At 32.0% G+C, this 22,500-nt stretch overlaps 1 protein-coding gene across 3 annotated transcripts in view; it reads left to right on the top strand.

Moving 5' to 3' along the window:
- Window positions 1-8,656: 8,656 nt before the first annotated feature.
- LOC135221642 (zwei Ig domain protein zig-8-like) overlaps window positions 8,657-22,500 on the top strand; it is a 109,214-nt gene continuing 95,370 nt past the window's right edge. The window contains exons 1-2 of one of the 3 annotated variants that reach the window (XM_064259327.1): window positions 8,657-8,896; window positions 9,329-9,456. The gene's annotated coding sequence lies outside the window, so the exon portion shown is untranslated. Of the gene's footprint in view, window positions 8,956-9,067; window positions 9,457-22,500 lie in introns of all 3 variants that reach the window. The other 2 variants (XM_064259326.1, XM_064259325.1) reach the window with 2 other exon arrangements.

Below are 22,500 nucleotides of genomic sequence, written 5' to 3'. Positions count from 1 at the left end.
AGAGAAAAACTACAGTGTTAGTATACAAAGGATAATAAAAATGAATATATACCTGTTTTCACAATTTGTAGAATGGTATCTTGTAAAATATAGAAATAACCAGATGAGAAAATTTGAAAATCAGAGGACCTTTTCAAGGCAAAGAAAAAACGTGTTAGAGACTATCGTTCGCTTTATCATAAAAAAGTTGAAAGGGAATCTTCATAGTTGTGACTGCTTACGTCTTGTTCCTGTGAACAAATGAAAGCCATTTCTAATCCATTACTATTCCATTCACGGCGAATAGGACATTCACCGTGCAAAAATACAATTGTGTATCGCCAAGCTGTGAAATTTCCTGAATGTTTGGGAATTTTTCTGTTTCACAGCCAAACGGATAATGTGGATCATCAAAGAAAAAGGACAGTCATAGAATGGCGAATACTTCAGAGAAACTGTGCTTACTAGTGGAGTATTTCTTTTCCTCAAAGATCCTGAAGATGTGTTATCTGGTGAAGAAGTCACATTTTTGCATGATAAGGCACCATGTTTCAAGGCTCTTCAGACGCAGGAGCTGCTTCGAAACAGTGGTATTGATTTCTTCTCGCCAGTGAATTTCCTTAATATGTGTGAAAATATTCGTAGTAACTTAAAGTATCGTGTTGAAGCGCGCCCAGTGAACTATGATGATATACTAAGTTCGATGACCTGTGAAAATTGACCGAAGTGCTCAGGGAAATGGAGTTTGAGTCTCAGCTTTTTTTGCGATTTACTGAAATCATACCCTTCAAGAATGAAGGCTGTGGTACAGGCAGATGCAGGCCACACAAAATATGAAATACTCAGAGAGAAACTTAAATAAATACCTGTTCTGAATTACTTTTGTTTTTGTCCATATCAATTTTAGTTTATATTGGAAAAGGGGGGAGGGCCCTAATTTCGAAACAGCCTATATATTTATATTAATATATATTAATAATATTATATTATATTTATATATATATATATATATATATTTATATATAAATATTATTATATATGTATTATATTATTATTTTATATGATTATAATCTTTAGCACGTGATTCATTTATCACACACTCCAAGGGAAAAATAGACAGGGTGTAGGTCCTGCCGGTTTCGGCTTCATTTTCAAGCCATTGACAATGGTATTATATATATATATATATATATATATATCTAAAATATATATCAACCATATCATGCCTTTGGTGTGGACGTCATAATATATATAGTGTGATATATATATGATATATCTATATATATATATATATATCTCTTAAAATAATTTATAAATAATATAATATATAGTATTATAGCATCTATATATAGATATAATATTATCTTTAATATATTATATATATATATATAGTATTATAGATATATATATATATAGATATATATATATTATTCCTAGGTGATAAGAGACTATATGATTTGTATTTTATTCTATATATATAGATATCTAGATCATATATATATATATATATATATATATAGATCTATAAAAATAATATATATATAAACATAGATATATCATATATATATATTAGATCTATATATATTAGATATCTATTATAATATATATATATATATATATCTATATATCTATTAATTATATATATATATATTATATATATCTATATATCTATATATAGATATATATATATAGTATATCTATATCTAGATATAAAGTAATTTAATATATATATAACGATTATATCGACTATATATGATATATCATATCTATACTCCATATATATATCTATATAGTATATACTATATATATATATGATATATATATCTATATATATTATATGCGATATACTATCTCTATCATCTATTATATATATATATATATATATATATATATAGATATATATATTATTATATATATGATATATATATATATATATATATAAGATATATATATATATATATATATATCTATATATATATATATATATATATATATATATATATATATAGATATAATCTATACATATATATATATAATATAGTATATATATATATATATATCTAATATAATCAAATATAATATATATATATATATATATATATATAATATATATATATCTATATATTATATATATATATATATATATAGATATATATATATATATATATAGATATATATATATATATATATATATATATATATATATATACATATCTAGATATATATATATATAGCATATATAAGAATATATATATATATATATATATATATAGATATATCTATATATATATATATAATATATATATATATATATATAATATATATATATATATATATAATATATAATATATATATATATATAGCTGATTATAATCACTTTAGCACGTGATTCATTTATCACACACATCCAAAGGTGAAAAATAAGAGACAGGGTGTAGGTCCTGACCGGTTCGGCTTCATTTTTCAAGCCATTGACAATGGATATATATATTTATATATATATATATATATATATATATATATATATATATATATATATATATATATTTATATATATATATATGGATATATATATATATATATATAAAATATATATATCCATTGTCAATGGCTTGAAAATGAAGCCGAAACCGGTCAGGACCTACACCCTGTCTCTTATTTTTCACCTTTGGATGTGTGTGATAAATGAATCACGTGCTAAATGATTATAATCATATATATATATATACATATATATATATATTATATATATATATATTATATATATATATATTATATATATATATATATATATATATATATATATATATATATATATATATATATATATATATATATAGGCTGTTTCGAAATTAGGGCCCTCCCCCCTTTTCCAATATAAACTAAAATTGATATGGACAAAAACAAAAGTAATTCAGAACAGGTATTTATTTAAGTTTCTCTCTGAGTATTTCATATTTTGTGTGGCCTGCATCTGCCTGTACCACAGCCTTCATTCTTGAAGGGTATGATTTCAGTAAATCGCAAAAAAAGCTGAGACTCAAACTCCATTTCCCTGAGCACTTCGGTCAATTTTCACAGGTCATCGAACTTAGTATATCATCATAGTTCACTGGGCGCGCTTCAACACGATACTTTAAGTTACTACGAATATTTTCACACATATTAAGGAAATTCACTGGCGAGAAGAAATCAATACCACTGTTTCGAAGCAGCCCCTGCGTCTGAAGAGCCTTGAAACATGGTGTCCTTATCATGCAAAAATGTGACTTCTTCACCAGATAACACATCTTCAGGATCTTTGAGGAAAAGAAATATATATACATATATATATATATATATATATATATATATATATATATATATATATATATATATATATATATATATATATATATATATATATATATATATATATATATATATATATATACATACATATATAGGCTGTTTCGAAATATGTATATATATATATATATATATTATATATATATATATATATATATATATATATAATATATATATATATATATATATATATATATATCCTCCCCAATCATTATTTATCCTTTTCATTAGAGTTAAATTCTTCCAAAACGATCAGCCAATGAGAAGTTACACATAGTTCGTGATTTCCACCAATCACAGGTCTCACATAGCTCAGGCGTTGCCTACGTACAGAAATTCTCGCACGCGTAGGCTCTTCAAATGTGTGATAGGCCTCGAGAGTACAATTAGTTCTTTTTGTTCTTTTAGGAGTATCGCTCTTGGCTTTATTTCTTTTAATATAGAAAAATCTTCCCTATTATTATTATTATTATTATTATTATTATTATTTATTATTATTATTATTATTATTATTATTATTATTATTATTATTATTATTATTATTATTATTATTATTTGGGTCATTTCTATGGCATTAATTATACTACTAAGACTGCTACTATTGACAATGAAAATTAGCATATGTTATTATTATGATCATGTTAATTGAAACTACGTACTACTACCACTAATAATAATACTAATAATAATGATAATAATAATGTTATTACTATTAATTATTATCATCATTATTATCAATTAATACAAACCAACGTGAATCACATTTATGAACTCTAAATATGTTCAAATAAGGGAGCAAATATTAAAATCGATACATTGTATCAGCTGATACGAAACCAAGGCTCTGGCCATCCCAGTACTCCCCATGGCTAAAGTACTAGAATAAATTACTATTTCTAGAGACGCTATTACAGCCACTGCTCAGTGAGGTTCCTTTCTATATATATATACCACCAACACAGATACGTGATTGATACCAGAAGTCGATTTGGTTAAGGTAAAAAGTCGTTTAAATGGGACAAGTTATATACATATATATGTACGTACCTGTGCGCACGTATGCATGAAATATGTTAGATAAACAATTTTAAATTGTTGATAATTACATATATACTTGCTTACATACATACATACATGCATATATGTATACACTTACAGCTATCAGAACAGACAGACAGAAAGGCGTACCATGCATTTTCCAACATATACATTAAAATGATTTTAAGAGGACCAGTGGAAAATTACTAAATAGTATACATGCATGCATACACATATTCAAACTTATTACTGCATATATAAGGAAAATATTTTCCGAAGTTAGGGGGTAAATACTTAATTTCAAGGGATAAATAACTCATTACAAAAGTGGAGTTTTTGGTCGTAAGTCATGTAAACTATATAACATATAAACGTATTTTGTGCTCGTGAATGGGATATGTATAATTTGCCATATATATATATATATATATATAATATATATATATATATATATATATATATATATATACACTGATCATAATTACTAAAAATATGATAATACTAGACCATTTTAGCTCCAGGATGCATACAGACGCAGTTGTTTCCCAGTGTCAATGATGGCAGTAAAATTGTCGATTATAAAATTGACTATATATGTGTGTGTGTTTACCATAAATCCTACATGCAATAGCTTCCAACAAAAGATAAACATTTATCCACCATCCCTACTGAATCCTTGACAGCAAGCCCCCGCCCCCTCAAAAGACAGGGAAAGATTAAATAAAAAAAAAAATAAAAAAGGGAAACACGATCAATCGAACATATCTCAGGAAATTTAATCAAAGGAAATAAAAAGAAATACTAAACGCAAAGATTCCGATAGGAAATAACTGGTCGGGTTGCAGTGGGCCTTTGAGCTGCCTATTTTTGTAGATGCCTTTTTTTTTCGGCGGCCGAATTCTCGGGTAGCTTGAGTTTTAAGGCTTCGCCTACAGAAATACCCGCTCTCTGGTATTCTAACATTGTTACTGTACGTTGAATTCTTGCCAAGCGGAGGCACCAGGGGTCAGCGAGAGAGAGAGAGAGAGAGAGAGAGAGAGAGAGAGAGATGGGTGGATGGGTGTTATTACTCTTTTTAAATTCGATAGCATATATATTCCTGAGCTACTTATTTGAGAGAGAGATATATGTTATCGCTTGTGTTTCACTCGAAAGCATTGTCCTGAAATAGTTAAGAAAGAGAGAGAGAGAAAGAGAGGGGGGCGGGGGGGTCGCGGAAGCGTTCATACTTTTTAAATTCGGTAGCATTTATTATCCTGAACTAGTTGAGAGAGAGAGAGAGAGAGAGAGAGAGAGAGAGAGAGAGAGAGAAGAGAGACTTATCATTAGACTGCTCTTTACTGTTATCAATAGCTATTTGTAAGAGAGAGAGATATTTACCTCCCTGATTTATTAATGCACTTACTTACAACATATAACAAGTATATTTCCCCAAGCAGAGAGAGAGAGAGAGAGAGAGAGAGAGAGAGAGAGAGAGAGAACTAGCTGTAATCAATTGAATGTTTTTCTTCTTTATTACTTATTGGTGATATTTGACATCGTTGAAGGCAGTATGCTAAATTGCAAAAAATTATCAGTATTTTATGGCGTTGCTATACAGCGCCAACATTCTTAAATTCAATTCATATATATCGTAAATAGGGTTTACAGATCTTGAGATAAAAAGAGAAAAATATGTGAATTACTTAATATTTCATTTTTATTGAAGTCACCTCCCAAAATATCTCATAAATGACTGGACATTCAAATGTCACCACCATGTGAAACAAAAGAGAAATATTTTATGAAGAACAATAGTTATTTAGATACAGACATTAGGTTAATTTAACATTATTGTATTATTACAAGATGTTACACGAGGCTTTTGAGACCTTGTACTTATCACAAATTATTCTGAGCTTAACCCTCAGACTTTGGTTTATACATTTTTATTGTGGTTATGACGTGTCAAATTTCTTTTGTTTCAATATATACTGAACAACACAAGTCAAAGCTTTCTCTGTTACTTCATCTTTTATTTTAAGGTTAAAAAAAGTTCTCACTTATCAGAACTCGATTACTGTTCACTTTTCCTTTTTAGCAAATTCTCTTAAATTCTGTATCTGCCTATGTTCTCTAACAAAAAAAGGAGTTGAATTATCATTATTATTATTATTATTATTATTATTATTATTATTATTATTATTATTATTATTATTATTATTATTATTATTATTATTATTATTATTATTATTATTCACAAATGTAAAACAACATTATCTCGTGTCTATACATTTTTTATTGCATAGTTTTACCTTTTCTATCTTTGTATAAAGCCCTGAGCTAAAATAAAGGATATTATTATTATTATTAGTTATTATTATTATTATTATTATTATTATTATTATTACCTTAATCTGAGATAGCTTTGTGCAGCGTCAGGCTAATTAATTTTGTTGAGAAGTCATGGCTGAAGATGAATCACTTACTTCTTTTCTATTAGTGATGCATTGTATTCGCCCTGAACCTGGGACTTATGCCAAATACTAGTGCTTATATTTCTCACAGAGAGAGAGAGAGAGAGAGAGAGAGAGAGAGAGAGAGAGAGAGAGAGAGAGAGCGAGAGAGAGAGAGAGAGAGAGAGAGAGTTAAAATAATTCATTGTCATAAAAATGACATTCTTAGCATTAAGACGAAAACGTCTTAACATTTCAGTACTTCGTTTCACTAGCGGTCAGTTGACTTTAGTTCATTACCATAATCACACACACACACACATACGTATATATATATGCATGTATGTATGTGTAGAGAAGAATAGGTAGTAAAGATATACAGGGAAAATATGACGTTGTAGCAAAAATAGAATAATAAAACACAAGGATATATGGAGCTTAATATTAGCCATGAAAATCATCAGAGCAAATTATGGTCTGCTCTTTTGAAGACAATAAATGAAATGATGAAGATATAAAAAATTAAATTTATTTGACGTGGATCACTTGACAGAAGGTAAAAAAAGATGAAATGAAATCCTGGTTGTTCACTCAGCATTGTAAAACAGATGGATTCATCTCTCTCTCTCTCTCTCTCTCTCTCTCTCTCTCTCTCTCTCTCTCTCTTCCTCTCTCTCTCTCTCTCTCTATATATATATATCATATATATTATATATATATATATATATATATATATATATATATGTGTGTGTGTGTGTGTGTGTGTGTGTGTGAGAGAGAGAGAGAGCATGTGTGAGTGTAAGATTTAGTAAATTAATTTGCTAATTAATATGATAGCTCTTAAACGAATGCCTTTTATTCATAAGGAAATTGTAATGGAAAATATGATGATTTATATAATGATGGGTGTTTAGCTTATGGCAGTAAACATTTCCCATCGTATCACAATGATAAATTTCTGTTTGGTTGGTAATTTGATTTTTTTTTTACGTATATCAGTTATAATTATCAATCATATGAGTAGTATACAAATGCAAGCGTGACTCAAAAAAATATTATATTCCCATCGCTTTGTCCAAATGTTCTAGTAGCACGAAGAATACATAAAAAAAGTACGTTATTACAGAAAAAGGGAAAAGAAAAAATAGACAAAAGCCAACGAGAAACATGTCAGCCCGGTCACACCACCAAAAGTGACTTTTATGACGTCAGAAGGCATAAAACACTCAGGAAATGACCTGTTGCCTTTATAAACATTTTTCTCTTCCGTAGACTAGGCGTTCTTGTAAATAAAAATATTTATTTTCATTTATTTTTATTTATTATTATTATTTTTTGCCTCTGTGGCGCGCAAAACGTTTTCGGGAATACTGGTGTTTCATGGCCATAATTTCTATTGCCTTTTTTTTTTGACGGTGTACAAACAAGAGTTTACAGTTCATCCTTTTAAAAAAGAATTATGGGTCTGCAGCAAATGATTTAGGAACCATGACACTATCTAGGGTGGGGTGGGTAGGGGAGTATGAAGGGAAGAGTAAAAGGAGAGAGGAGGTTCTTTCTTGAAAATAGCATCGGTAAACCAGAAGAAGAAGAAGAAGAAAATGGTCGCCTCTGGGAGGGAACTGAGTGTGGGAGAAAAGGATAGACCTACGTAGTTGAGACGTGACGGGGCAAACGGTGATGCGGAACACGTGTCGTGGTTTGGAAGAGAGAGAGGAGAGAGAGAGAGAGAGAGAGAGAAAAGTCAAGGCAGGAGGAAAAGGGGAATAGTGTTTGGGAGTGGCCCATCTGGGAAAAGATTGGAAGGGGGGGGGGGGGGGGGGTTATAAGAGGAGGGGATGCCAAAACAACAGTGGTGTACCCATGGGTCGTTTACTCGCTTTGCTGGCGCCAGTGTTTCTCATCGCCTGTATGGAGGCAGTTGATACACGTCGTTGAGAGTGTCTTTCTACGTTTCCCCCTCTCTCAGACACGCCTCTCTCTCTCTCTCTCTCTCTCTCTCTCGACCGCTTAAAATCTCTCTTGTTACGACACTCCCGCTTATGTTCGTCGTACGCGTGGGCCGTAACCGGGTCCCGGTCGTAACAGAAGTATTCGTGAGTGCCCAACGTGTGTCGTAAAAATAAGAAAATTACGATACCTTGCGCAAATGTTTGTACGTGACCCTGCGAAGGAAAGTTATGTTAGATTGTCAATGTGGTTGGAATTATGATAATCAGTAATTTCCGTGACTAAATATGTGCTCTCAATACCCTTTTGATTTTAAGGTTTCTTAACTGTGAATGATTCAAGTAACCAGTCAGTTCCATTGATTGCACTATATTAAGTGACGTTATATGAATATAATTAGTGCTTAAGTTAATTAGTGAGCCTTCAAGTACTTAACTGATACTTAACTTCATGGCGTATCAGTGGTGACTGCGCAAAATCATAAATTCTTTTATAGTGTCCCCTAAAATTTAACAAATCAGAAGGTCAAAAAGAATCCACGTGTAAATAATAAATTTTTCACCCTATTTTGCCACAAGGACATAGATTACGCTCAAGATGCTTTAGGCCCCTTGAGGGAACAGCGCCACGTCCGAAATCTAACTTCATTGAAGCTTTCCCAACGGGACATTTAGAGAGCAGCCTTGTCACACATTAATTAAGGAAGGCAAGTGGTGGCCTCAGAGTTCGTTATTTCTTTGTTATTTCCACTATTGTAATCGGTCGTTCTCAAACCATTGGTTCGTGAATGTTAGCTGATTTGTATTATATATATATATATATATATATAATATATATATATATATATATATATATATATATATATATATCCTTAAAAAATCACAGCACATGCGCTTGATTTCACTACATAAGTACATAAGCGATTACCACAGAGAAATAACAGGCAAGAGTTCAGTACTGAAATTCTGTCTGTCATCTTCCTGTGGTATTCTATATATATATATATATATATATATATATATATATATATATATATATATATATATATATATATATATATATATATATATATTATATATATATATATATATATTATATATATATATATATATTTATATATATATATATATATATATATATATATATATATATATATATATATATATATATATATATATATATATATATATATTATATATATATATATATATATATATATATATATATATATATATATATATATATATATATATATATCATATATATATATATATATATATATATATATATATATATATATATATATATATATATATATATATATATTATATATATATATATATATATATATATATATATATATATATATGTAATCAGATTCATTGAAATTTATGATCCAGGGTTAATGAGCAAAAAGATATTAAGAACTAAGAATAGACTGTTGTTCCCATTTACCAAATTCCTTCCTCCTCAGTCCATTGCCATGCATGATGCATAACATTTCCATTAACCACAACAATTTTGGCCAGATATCTCAATTTCCGATGAATGAAGAGGACGGATAGAAAATAAAATATTGTTTACCGCTTATCGACTCCATTCGTCAGTCTTTCGGTGCGAGGGAGCTTACACAGCACATTATTTCATTATTTAATCTGAGTAAGTGCGTAGTCGTGCGTTAAACCTTTGGGAAGAAATTGAGCTGGGAAGGATAATGGGATAAGTTATTGCTTGCGCATTTGCATGCAACAGGTAGCAATCACTCTATTCCCAGGTATCTGGTTTGAAGACTCCGCATTTTTCCTTTAGGGGATTAATCGTTTAACCCTTTCGGAGCGTTGAATTCGGATATTAAACGGTATTTGTGGCTCAACATTTATATATATATATATATATATATATATATATATATATATATATATATATATATATATATAATAGGTGTATGTATGTCTATGTCTACTATGTATATGTGTGTATGTTCCGGTATAACTCTGAAGCGCATTGGGCAATTTCAACCAAATTTGTTATACTGCGGGCGTTCAGATATTACTAGAACCAAAAGGCACCGAAGGGGTTGGGGTGGGAACGGTTCCCCTGAAATAGGGCTGGTTCTGCCAGTAGATGTAATAACTGAATAAACTCTACAAATATATCATACATCATTTCCGGTATTACTGTGGAGGTAAGACATCACTGGTACCAAAGGGGTTGGGATGGAAAGGGGTGACATAGAAATAACCGAAAACGACAGATATTAGTGTCAAACCCACAGTTTTCTCTCAAATGAATGGCGATACCCCGATACCCTTGATGTCCAAGTTCAGTCCCCGATAGGTAGCTTGTGCGAGGACCAGTTAAGAAGGGGGTGAAATATATGTAAAATGTCAAAAATACTGGGCAGTGTTAGTGAAGCAACTATCCTAACAGGAAAGGGAGAGCGTGAGAGAGAGAGAGTACAAGGGGTGTTAGGGAGAGGAAAGAGAGAAAGAGAAAGAGAGAGAGAGAGAAGGGCCAGAGAACAGAATGGTAATGTAGTGAAAATATACTATTCTACGAGTTTAGTTCAAGAAAACACTTGAATAAAGTATAATTTCACTTAAAATGCAAACATATTACAGGGGCTGCTAGAAAACCCTGTGGCATTGATCAATTTCTAAGATTAACACGCTCTAAGAGTAAGTTGGATTTCCGACGACGAATCTGGCACAAAATCAGGTAATCGTACCACTCTTATCGTGAAATATGATCACTTGGGGAATAAGACACTTGGCACATGGTTCAAAAACACCATTGCTTGACACACAGATGGACACAACAAGGATGCCGGTAAATTTGTAAGACAGTTAAAGTCGTAATGACTGACGTCAAGAATTTGCAAGAATTTATGCTACTAGTGGCTTAAGCGCAAAAGTAACATTATGTAATTTACACTATGACTTCAAGCAGAGATTTACTCGAATATGCTTGTCACACGAAATATATTTGAAACTAAAATAAAAGGTCACTTTTCACTGGAATATAATAGGGAGACAAAATTCAAAATGAATTGAGAATCTGGGAATATGGTGGAGGCTATAGTAATAGGGACTGAGTGATAAACACTGACCGCAAATCGAGAATACTGTTCTCGGCACTTTGCCTGATGAGTTGGTGGACTTGAACTCAGATGTAGGATGAGGAAGTAGAATTTGTCGTCGAGGAACGTATACCTTTATGCTACCAATGAATAGAGTAGGTAGACTGCAAATTAAGTAATCTGGTCACGCAAGGCCGTAGTGAGTGTATGGAGTGAAGTATACAGGAAAGCTCACTTTAGTGTACGTCCAAGAAGGACTTGTAGACTTCTTGCATAAGTCTTCTGTTAAGGCACCAAACCGATGGAGTGCGGAGCTGGCCCCTTTAAGTATCTCTAAACTCGTTATGGACAACTAGGTCCAGAGAGACTTACAGAGGTAGGGTATCGTGACAAGACTTCCTACCTAACTGACTTTTCAGGGCAACTAGGAGTGATTTTATCCGCATCAGGGCAGTCGCCATCTTGGATGTTTTCGATGGTCTGACCAAATGCGTGAGGCGCTAAGTGACAGCTACAAAACATTTAAGGTCATTATAAGGAACTGGATAGGGACTCTTACAATAGACTTGAGGGACGGTCATCTTCCTGGTCTTATCTGAAGGATGTCGTTTTGGGGTGACACAGGTGTTATCAAAGATGCTGCCACTAGCGCTAATACTTGGTAGCGAACCCTAAGGGGATTCCAAAGGAGTTTCCTAATGGCGTTCTATCGTACTCACTATGACCTGAGAAGAGGTTTCTGAAAGTTGTAAAGGTTGCGAGTTTATAACCAGTGCGACGAATCAATCTAAACCGATTTATCTGACAGCAAAACGAATTCAAACTAATGTTCCCGGACACTACCATGCTGTTACTTTCTCGGAAGATGAAAATGCAAGCGACATAAAATGATGCATACGAAATTTTATGTATATATATATATATATATATATATATATATATATATATATATATATATATATATATATTTATATATATATATATATATATATATATATATATATATAGTATATATATATAATATATATATATATATATATATATATATATATATACGTCTATGCATGTATATGCATGAAATCATGGGTTAACTAAGGAAACAGGTCAATTTCTCTTTTGTCTTTTCTTTATTCCGACATTTTGTAAGATAAACTTAATTACATCTTTTGGGAATCTGTCAATAAATATGATAAGGTTATAAAGCAATCTTGAATTTGTTAAAAATCATAAAACAGTAAAAAGACTCAAATTTAGAATTTAAAAAAAGTCAAAAGCTAAGAGCTCAGACCAACCTTCAGTTTAGAGAAAGAAACACTGAATGACACAAGAAAATGTATAAGGAGACATGCTAGCTAAGATACGACTAGATGGAAACAACGAGTCTAGAATGGTTGGTTCGAGAAGGTTTTTAGTTTGCTATATGATGAAAAAAATCATCTCTTTCGATGATTTTGCTAAATTTTCCATGGTTCTATTTTCGAATGCTCAGGGTTGGAGAGCCAATTTCATAGGCAGAAACTCATTCCACAATGAGAATCGATTCTGACCCTCAGTAACTGTTTCGTAGATCCCATATATGTCCCAGAGTTACACTTTGGGCAAGCATGTTTGTACACTACATTTTAGATTAAGAAGGGCTTAACCGATCTTTATAGTTAACGTTCAGTCACTTTTTTTTTTATTATTCCCTATATATTGTAAGTACAAGCTACTACCATGTATTTCCCGATAAATTTAGTATCACTTAGTTCATGATTAATTCTTACTAATGAAAGAGGGAAAGTTTATATATATTATAATATATATATATATTATATATATATATATATATATATATAGTATATATATTATATATATATATATTATATACATATATATAAATATATATAAATATATATATATATATATATATAATATATATATATATATAATATATATATATATTATATATATAGTATTATATAGTATTATAATAATATATATATATATATAGATATTATATATATATATATATATATATATATATATATATATTATTATATATATATATAGAGGTAGTATATATATATATATATATATATTGTATATAATATAATATATATTATATATATATATATATATATATATATATATATGTGTGTGTGTGTGTGTGTGTGTGTGTGTGTGTGTGTGTGTGTGTGTGTGTATGTGTTAAGTTTCCATTTCTACATGATTACATCTTCAGAAAAAGGTTTATCTTGATTGTGCAACATCATTATAGAGCAGTCAGTATTAAACTAATACCGAAAAATCCCTTACGCAGTTAATGGCCCCTAGTTTCCAATTGCTTAAATACAAATAAAATCCCTTGGTAAGTTGTAAGGTTTCTTTTAGTACATTTCCCCTCTTTTATTGACGATAGGAAGCTCTTAGAAATGGTACATGGGTCACAAGTGGCTTTATTCTGTATATCTTTATTTCGTCTTAATTTTGTTTTGCTCGGAAGACGATCATCATGCGATGTTCTCGATATTATTATTATTATTATTATTATATTATTATTATTATTATTATTATTATTATTGCTTAGGAAGCAGACCCTCTCTCAAGCATACTTTATTAAAAGTAATGGCTACTTCAGCAGCGTTACACTTGTAGAGATTCTTCTCTATTTTCCGGCTTTTTCCGTGCTACTTAGACAGGCTAGTAGAGCGCCTATAGAGGTCATGATCAAATATGGAGTCAAAATTGGTGTATATATTTGAATTTTACAGATAAACTATGATACCGTTGTCATCAAAGTCATTAACGATATCTCTCTCTCTCTCTCTCTCTCTTTCTTGAAGCGAGCTTTCGTCTGGTGCTGCCAGACATCCTCGGGCTGGGAAGCTGAGGGTGGATTGATCTTGGAGTGGTGTCCGTCCTCGTTTATATTTGGAGTTGACAGCAGGGGGTCTGCCCCATGCTGATCTATTATTGGCTGGTGGCGGTAAGTCTTAGTTTTCATTGGTGGCTTGAACCAGATCTCAAGCCACTTTCCCCGCGTTGATGGTTGCGTTGCTGTAGGTCCTGCAGCCGCCTAGACCTCCCTAGCGGCGCGATTACGTTGATGGGCGTTTCGTTACGCTGCGGGACGTCACGGCTAACTTGATTATCGTTGGCTGCAGGAGTATCTCGTTCGGGGGCGTTGTTTTCCGAGGAGTTGTCGTGCTCGGTGGTGTCATTGTTGATGGCAGGTCTTCTCATACTCGTAGGGAGGAGAAATTTTTCCTGCGTCGTATTTAGTTTAGGTTTTACTTCCTGGATGAGAAGCACCTCCAGCAGGCGTAAGCGACGGGCATCAGGGGCCTTCCCGATGATCTTCGTATTTTGGATGAATCGGCTCTCTCTCTCTCTCTCTCTCTCTCTCTCTCTCTCTCTCTCTCTCTCTCTCTCTCTCCACTAAAAGAAAATAAAGAAATATTTATAGATAGCAATACATTCATCTGAAAAATTATAATTAATCTCCATCAGTTTCGTTAAAGTAACGATATCCCGTCATTTAGAATATATACTTATCAAATGAATTTAAACTAACTCACCTCTATAGCAACAACATATGTATTAGTTATGCTTTAGTTCTACCATAACACCAGTGAGACAGTCCTTTTATTTATGAACAATTCTACGTTCATTCATAAATAGGATTTTCAGAAAATGCACAGTGACTGTAGACTTTCTGAACAGTTAATTATAAAACTTCTACGTAAATATGTATAGCAAACCATACTAGAAATTTGTATCTGCCAATGGTTTCTGAAGGGAAATTATTATTCTCATTATTGTCAACACTGTTCATATAGTTAATTGTTATTACTGTTCTTGTGAGCAACTGTTTGAGTGTAATCGCTTATTACTATAACTTATCCGTGTACCGTAATTTTATTTATTGTTTATATCTGTATATGGCCTTGAGCTACAATACATGATTTTATTATTATAATTATAATTATTATTTTTTTTTTTTTGCTCTACCACAGTCCTCCAATTCAACTGGTTGGTATTTATAGTGTGGGGTTCCGGGTTGCATCCTGCCTCCTTAGGAGTCCATCACTTTTCTTACTATGTGTGCCGTTTCTAGGATCACACTCTTCTGCGTGAGTCCTGGAGCTACTTCAGCCTCTAGTTTTTCCAGGTTCTTTTTCAGGGATCTTGGGATCATGCCTAGTGTTCCTATGATTATGGGTACAATTTCCACTGGCATATCCCATATCCTTCTTATTTCTATTTTTCAGGTCTTGATACTTTTATCCATTTTTTTCCCTTTCTTTCTCTTCAACTCTGGTGTCCCATGGTATTGCGACATCAATGAGTGATACTTTCTTCTTGACTTTGTCAATCAACGTCACGTCTGGTCTATTTGCACGTATCACCCTATCTGTTCTGATACCATAGTCCCAGAGGATCTTTGCCTGATCGTTTTCTATCACTCCCTCAGGTTGGTGCTCGTACCACTTATTACTGCAATTTATATTATTATTATTATTATTATTATTATTATTATTATTATTATTGTTATTATTATTATTATTATTAAATGGGGTGATTTTTCGAAACAGTTGGAAAGGACTTAATAATTGGAGTTTAATATTCCACCCGGCATTCTTTATCAACGTACTTTTTTCTACTAATAACGCTTCATCTCTTTATATCCTAATTAGTCAAACAAATGATTACCTGCTCATTACTCCCCCATTCAACTATAAACAATGCAAATGTATTAATTTACTCAGTTCCTCCAGTGCGATGCCAGGTTACAGAAATTATACAGTTATTTTTCCGGTTTCATATTGCATTTAGATTCGTCTCGAACTTGCTCACTGGAAAAGGTTTAAGAACTTATAAATTTGTGATATTTGTGAATATCGCTTTCACGATTAGGTACAGCCAGAGTCAAGTGCACAAGAAGTACCCACACACACACACACACACACACACACACACACACACATACATATATATATATATATATATATATATATATTATATATATATATATAGTATATATATATATATATATATATATAGTATATATCTATATATATATATATATGTGTGTGTGTGTGTTGTGTGTGTGTGTGTGTGTGTGTGTGTGTGTATTTATATATATGTATGTATATCTTTAATCAGGAGAAAGAAAACGTGATACAGAATGTAATCTGAACGTATATAGCCACGAGGGAAGCGAAACAATGGATAAGAAGAAGCTCCGTCTTTTTCTTCTCAAGCAAAGTTCTCCCAGTACAAGTACAAAGAGAATGTGACAAAGACAACTCGGGAGAAGCAGCAGAAGCAAAGGGGTTTATGTGTTTGTGAGTCTTTGTGTACGGAAGTGTATCTGTGCTTGTTTACCCCTGTCTCTGTGTTTGTGTACAAATTATTGACCTATATATCGTCCATTTGTTCCAGAATCGAGTTGATATTCTCCTAACTGAAATGCGGTCAGTGAACAAATATTTGTAGTTTAGGAATGAATTAGACTCTTAATATTCATCGTTCAATTTTATTTCATCTTAATGAAATGTTAAACTAAAACGGGTATGGTTTTCTCGTGCATTAGGAAAAATAAGATACATCCAGAAGAGTAAACGTGTTTACTAATTTTTTAGCTGAATATGCAACTTATCATCCAGGCCGTTTCAAGAATACTCGTGTAAATGCGAGAGAACGAAATAGTTCAGCTTTTTCATAAACAGAAATGAAATTCTTCTCCAGTTCTCTGCTAGAAATAGAACAGTACTTATCTTTATTGGAGGCCAGTTTCATTTCATATTTGTGAGACTGAAGGTGCTCATAATATTTTCATATAACAGTGACTATGTATTGTATCAAACAAAATTAAAGTGATGGCTTCAATAGACGAGACCAGTCTTCTTTTGCAAGAACAATTAAACTAGGAAATTTACTTATTATTTACCTAGTACTTTTATTCCTTATAATTTTTACCTAGAATTTCTGCGATTAAAATTTAACTTCTTGATTCACGTAACGGAAGAGAATAAAAAGATGTTTATATGACAAGTGAATCTTCTTTAATTAAAGCATCCGTGAAATCTGACGTGAAGACGAACTTCATAGAGAAACGTCAATTTGTTGAGACAGGAATTGTTTCTCTGCTTCAGCCATTGTTGGAGAAGAAAAAATGTTAGGAATGCTGAATTTAATACAGCATATTATTTTGTACCTCCTTTTGCGTACATTCTTTTATTGATTCTTTCACTAAAAATTTATTATATATATATATATAATGTATATATATATATATATATATATATATATATATATATATATATATATTATATATATATATATGTTGTGTGTGTGTGTGTGTGTGTAACTGAATCACGGAGATATGCAACGTATTAGTAAAATGTTCAAGTATGACCTTAAAAATAAAATCACTGACTTAATTACTTATTAGTTGTTTTATATATTGTTTTCTGTGTTCGTACGTTTAATAGTTATTTGAAAACGTTTATTTTGCCAAATTCTTTGTTGTTTACCAAAAGGAGAATATATTCATTGCTGTGTTTTTATTAATATGTAACCAGCTTCTTCACTCGTGGGTCAATTTTGGTGGTCAGTCCCTTCCCTTGTAAACTCCTTTAATTGACTCCTCCCTGCTTTCGAGCTGTTAGGCATAATAGTTTGTAAAACCTCTCAAAAATTTACCTTTCTTTTGATACATCCACTAATTCTCCATCTGTGTTGGATTCCAGGTGCACCTGTACCTTTATAATACCCATCCTCAGGGATATCTGTATGTCATCTGTCGATTATACGAGCTTTGTTATAACCTTACTTGCATATTTCTGCTACTAAAGGACCGTGTGTTCAAAGGCTTTGCTTGTATATATATATATATATATATATATATATATATATATATATATATATATATATATATATATATATATATATATACATATATATATATATATATATATATATACTATATATATATATATATATATATATATATATATATATATATATATATATATAATATATATATATTTCTCATCAAACATAGCAAAAACGTAGCCAACCGGGAAGAAGCACTTGAGTGCCACAGCAAAGTGCCAAAGTAATTTACTGATGCCTCTTCTTCCTTCTTTGTCGTCTTTTTATCGGGTATTTATGAACCTAGGTTAGTTGGTGCGTTTGTAAAGAAGAATCTTCAGATGCTCCTGCCCAGAGTAACTGAGAGTCTTTCTTGTTCACGCTCTCGCTCTTTGTGTGTGTCTCTCTCTCTCTCTCTCTCACACACACATACACACACACACACACACACACACACACACACACACACACACACATATATATATATATATATATATATATATATATATATATATAATATATATATATATATATATATATATATATATGTATATATATATAAGGACCTTATATATATATATATATAATATATATATATATATATATATATATATATATATATATATATATATATATATATATATATATATATATACATATATATATATATATATATATATATATATATATATATATATATATATATATATATATATATATATGTGTGTGTGTGTGTGTGTGTGTGTGTGTGTGTGTATTTACCTATATTGTATACTGGTTACAAATGTAGAGGTTCTGTTTTAGTCATGGAAAAAAAGACCTTTGTAATAATATTGTCTTTCGTGTATTCATTATAATTATTTTTTCTTATTTTTGGTCTATTACAGTCACCCTATTAGACTGGGTGGTTTTTATAGTTTGGGGGATTTCCGGGTTGCTTCCTGCGTCCTTAGGAGTCCATCATTTTTCTTACTGTGTGCGCTGTTTCTAGTAGCACACTCTTCTGGAAAAGTCCTGGAAGTACCTCGGCATCTAGTTTTTCCAGATTCCTTTTCAGGGATCTTGGGATCGTGCCTAGTGTCCCTATGATTATGGGTAAAATTTCCACTTGCATATCCCATATCCTTTTTTTTTTCTATTTTCAGGTCTTGATACTTATCGATTTTTTTCTATCTTTCTCATCTACTCTGGTGTGTGTCCCATGGTATTACGACTTCAATGAGTGATACTTTATATTTTATTTTGCCAATCAACAGCACGTCAGGTCTATCTGTTCTGATACATTAGTCCCAGAGAATCTTTGTCTTATCGTTTTCTATCACTCCTGGTTGGTGTTCGTACCACTTACTACTACAAGCTAGCGGGTGTTTCTTGCACAGGTTCTAAAGAAGGGGTTTTGCTACTGAATCATCCCTCTTTTTGTAATGGTTCCGTGCAATCGTCAGACATTCGCTTAGAATATCGTATATGGTCTCGTTTTTCTAATGTAATTCCTGCATATGGGTGCGATGTTATTTCCATCTATTCTTCTTTGGAAATAACTGGTTCTTAGGGCCTGAATTTGTGCCGCTGTTAGCATTCCTTCTATTTCCTTCATGAGTTCTCCCATCTGTAGCCATTGCCATGTTCCACGCTGACCAGTTCATTGGTCTGTCTCATACTGCCCGTGCATTGGTTTGTTGTGCCATTCCTCTGTTCTGTTTTTCATTCTCTTGTCTGAACATTTCTGGATCATCGACAGCTTTTATCAGTCTTTCTTCCCATGCACTCCTTAGCCACTCATCTTCACTGGTTTTCGGATATTGCCCCAGTGGTTTGCTCTCGATGTTGACGCAGTCATCTATGCTTAGTAGCCCTCTCCCTCCTTCCTTTCAAATTATGTATAATCTGTCTGTATTTGCTCTTGGGTGTAGTGCTTTGTGTATTGTCATGTGTTTCCTAGTTTGGTCTATTCTGCGGAGTTCACTTCGTCCACTCCACTACTCCTGCACCATATCTGATTACTATTACTGCCCATGTTTTGACTTGAGTATCGCCTAAGTCTCTGCATATGTTCCTTCCAGATCGTGTCCTTCATCTCTTGGTGTTTTATATCCTTTCTTTCTATTATTTCTAGGTATTTGTATACTGTCTCGTCTATGTGTTTGAGGCTATTCCCATAGGGTTACTTTATCCCTTCAGTCCTTGTCACTTTGCTTTTTTGTGTGTTGACCAAGGAACATTTTTTCAATTCCAAACTCAATCCTGATGTCCACTGATACAGTCGTTACAGTCTGGATTAAGGTATTTATTTGCTTGGTGTTCTTGCCTTACAGCTTGATATCGTCCATGAACATCAGATGGTTAATTCTGTTGCCTCCCTTCATGCGGTGGTACCCACATCCAACTTCTGGAGTACTTTTGCCATGGGAATCATGGTTATTACTAAGAGTAGTGGGGACAGTGAGTAGCCTTGAAAGATCCCTCTCCTGATGTTAACCTCTGCTAGTCTTATACCAGACTTGTAAATACTGTATTCCACTTGCACATTGTATTTTTTAGGCTTTCTTGGTCAATCCATGCCATGCTTAGGGTGGTTCTCCTTCTCTTACTATTAGTCCCACAGCCCGGACCATTGAGATATAACGAACGAGATACCGACTGTAACCCCTACTGGTATTTAGGAGTAGACTTGTAAACTGTGAAACTGACCGTCTGCCAAAAATATATGGACATCTCTCGATCTGTTACATAACCACCCGTAAAATCAAAATCTCTAAATAGTCTGTAATTCAAAGTTGAAATTCCATCAATCCTAAATCAATTGAAAACATCAGAATAAGTGACAGCTAAAGGTAAAGGCGAGGAAACTTTACCAGGAATGTCACAGATGGGCATACTTGATCTTGGATTACCAGTCATCCACGAATCACATGCCCTGTTAACACATTTCTTCAGATGTCTATAAACACTAAAATCCAGGGGCTGCAACTCGTGAGAACAATGTGGAGGAAATGATAGGACACTAATCTCATTATCCTTCCAAAAATCCAGAAACAAAACGTAAAATATATAAATAAATAGGCTTACTATTATTATCAAATAACGTGTGCCAACTTGCCCCATTTATTTTGAGCCAACTTGCCCCATCCCTACCATTTGGTACAAAAACGCTTACCAGTCCACACCAAGAAGCCTTGAATTAATAATTTTAATGGTATAGAATCTTTAAACCATAAGGAAAACCATGCTATAATTGAAAAATAATCTTTATGAATGTATAGATGTTATAGCAAATAACAGAGATTAAAATATTTACTTACCACCATCAAAATAAAAAATTGTCTCATAAATTCGAGCTCCTACGTTCTATCTGTATAGAATTTTGCTGGTAATTGAGGAACCACGTGGCAATTACACAGTATATGTATTAGAGTCAACTATTGGTAAACTTTAAAGTCATTTTGAGTGTGCCAACTTACCCTTGGTGCCAACTAGCCCCCGGCTCCCCTACTATAATTGAAGTCAGTTGCTTGCTTGACAAAATAATAATAGGACTGAATTATTAGGGGCGTACAGGTGACTATTATTTATATGAAACAAATAGATAATTTTTGTGTTAGATCAGCCATCGTCAACCGGGGTTCCGCGGAACCTTAGGGTTCCGTGAACGATCGCCAGGTGGTCCGTCAGAATTCATGTTTTATTTAATTATTTTTATTTATAAGTATATATTTTTCGTTAAACATGGCGTGAGAAATCGTAGTCCTATAATTTATTTTATCGTAACATTATCGTGCGAGATTCTTATTTCCCTCTTTTTTGACTAAA

This window comes from Macrobrachium nipponense, chromosome 3 (assembly GCF_015104395.2).
Source record: "Macrobrachium nipponense isolate FS-2020 chromosome 3, ASM1510439v2, whole genome shotgun sequence".
In the NCBI taxonomy this organism is placed as follows: domain Eukaryota; kingdom Metazoa; phylum Arthropoda; class Malacostraca; order Decapoda; family Palaemonidae; genus Macrobrachium; species Macrobrachium nipponense.
This window is presented reverse-complemented; position numbering and strand designations above follow the sequence as displayed.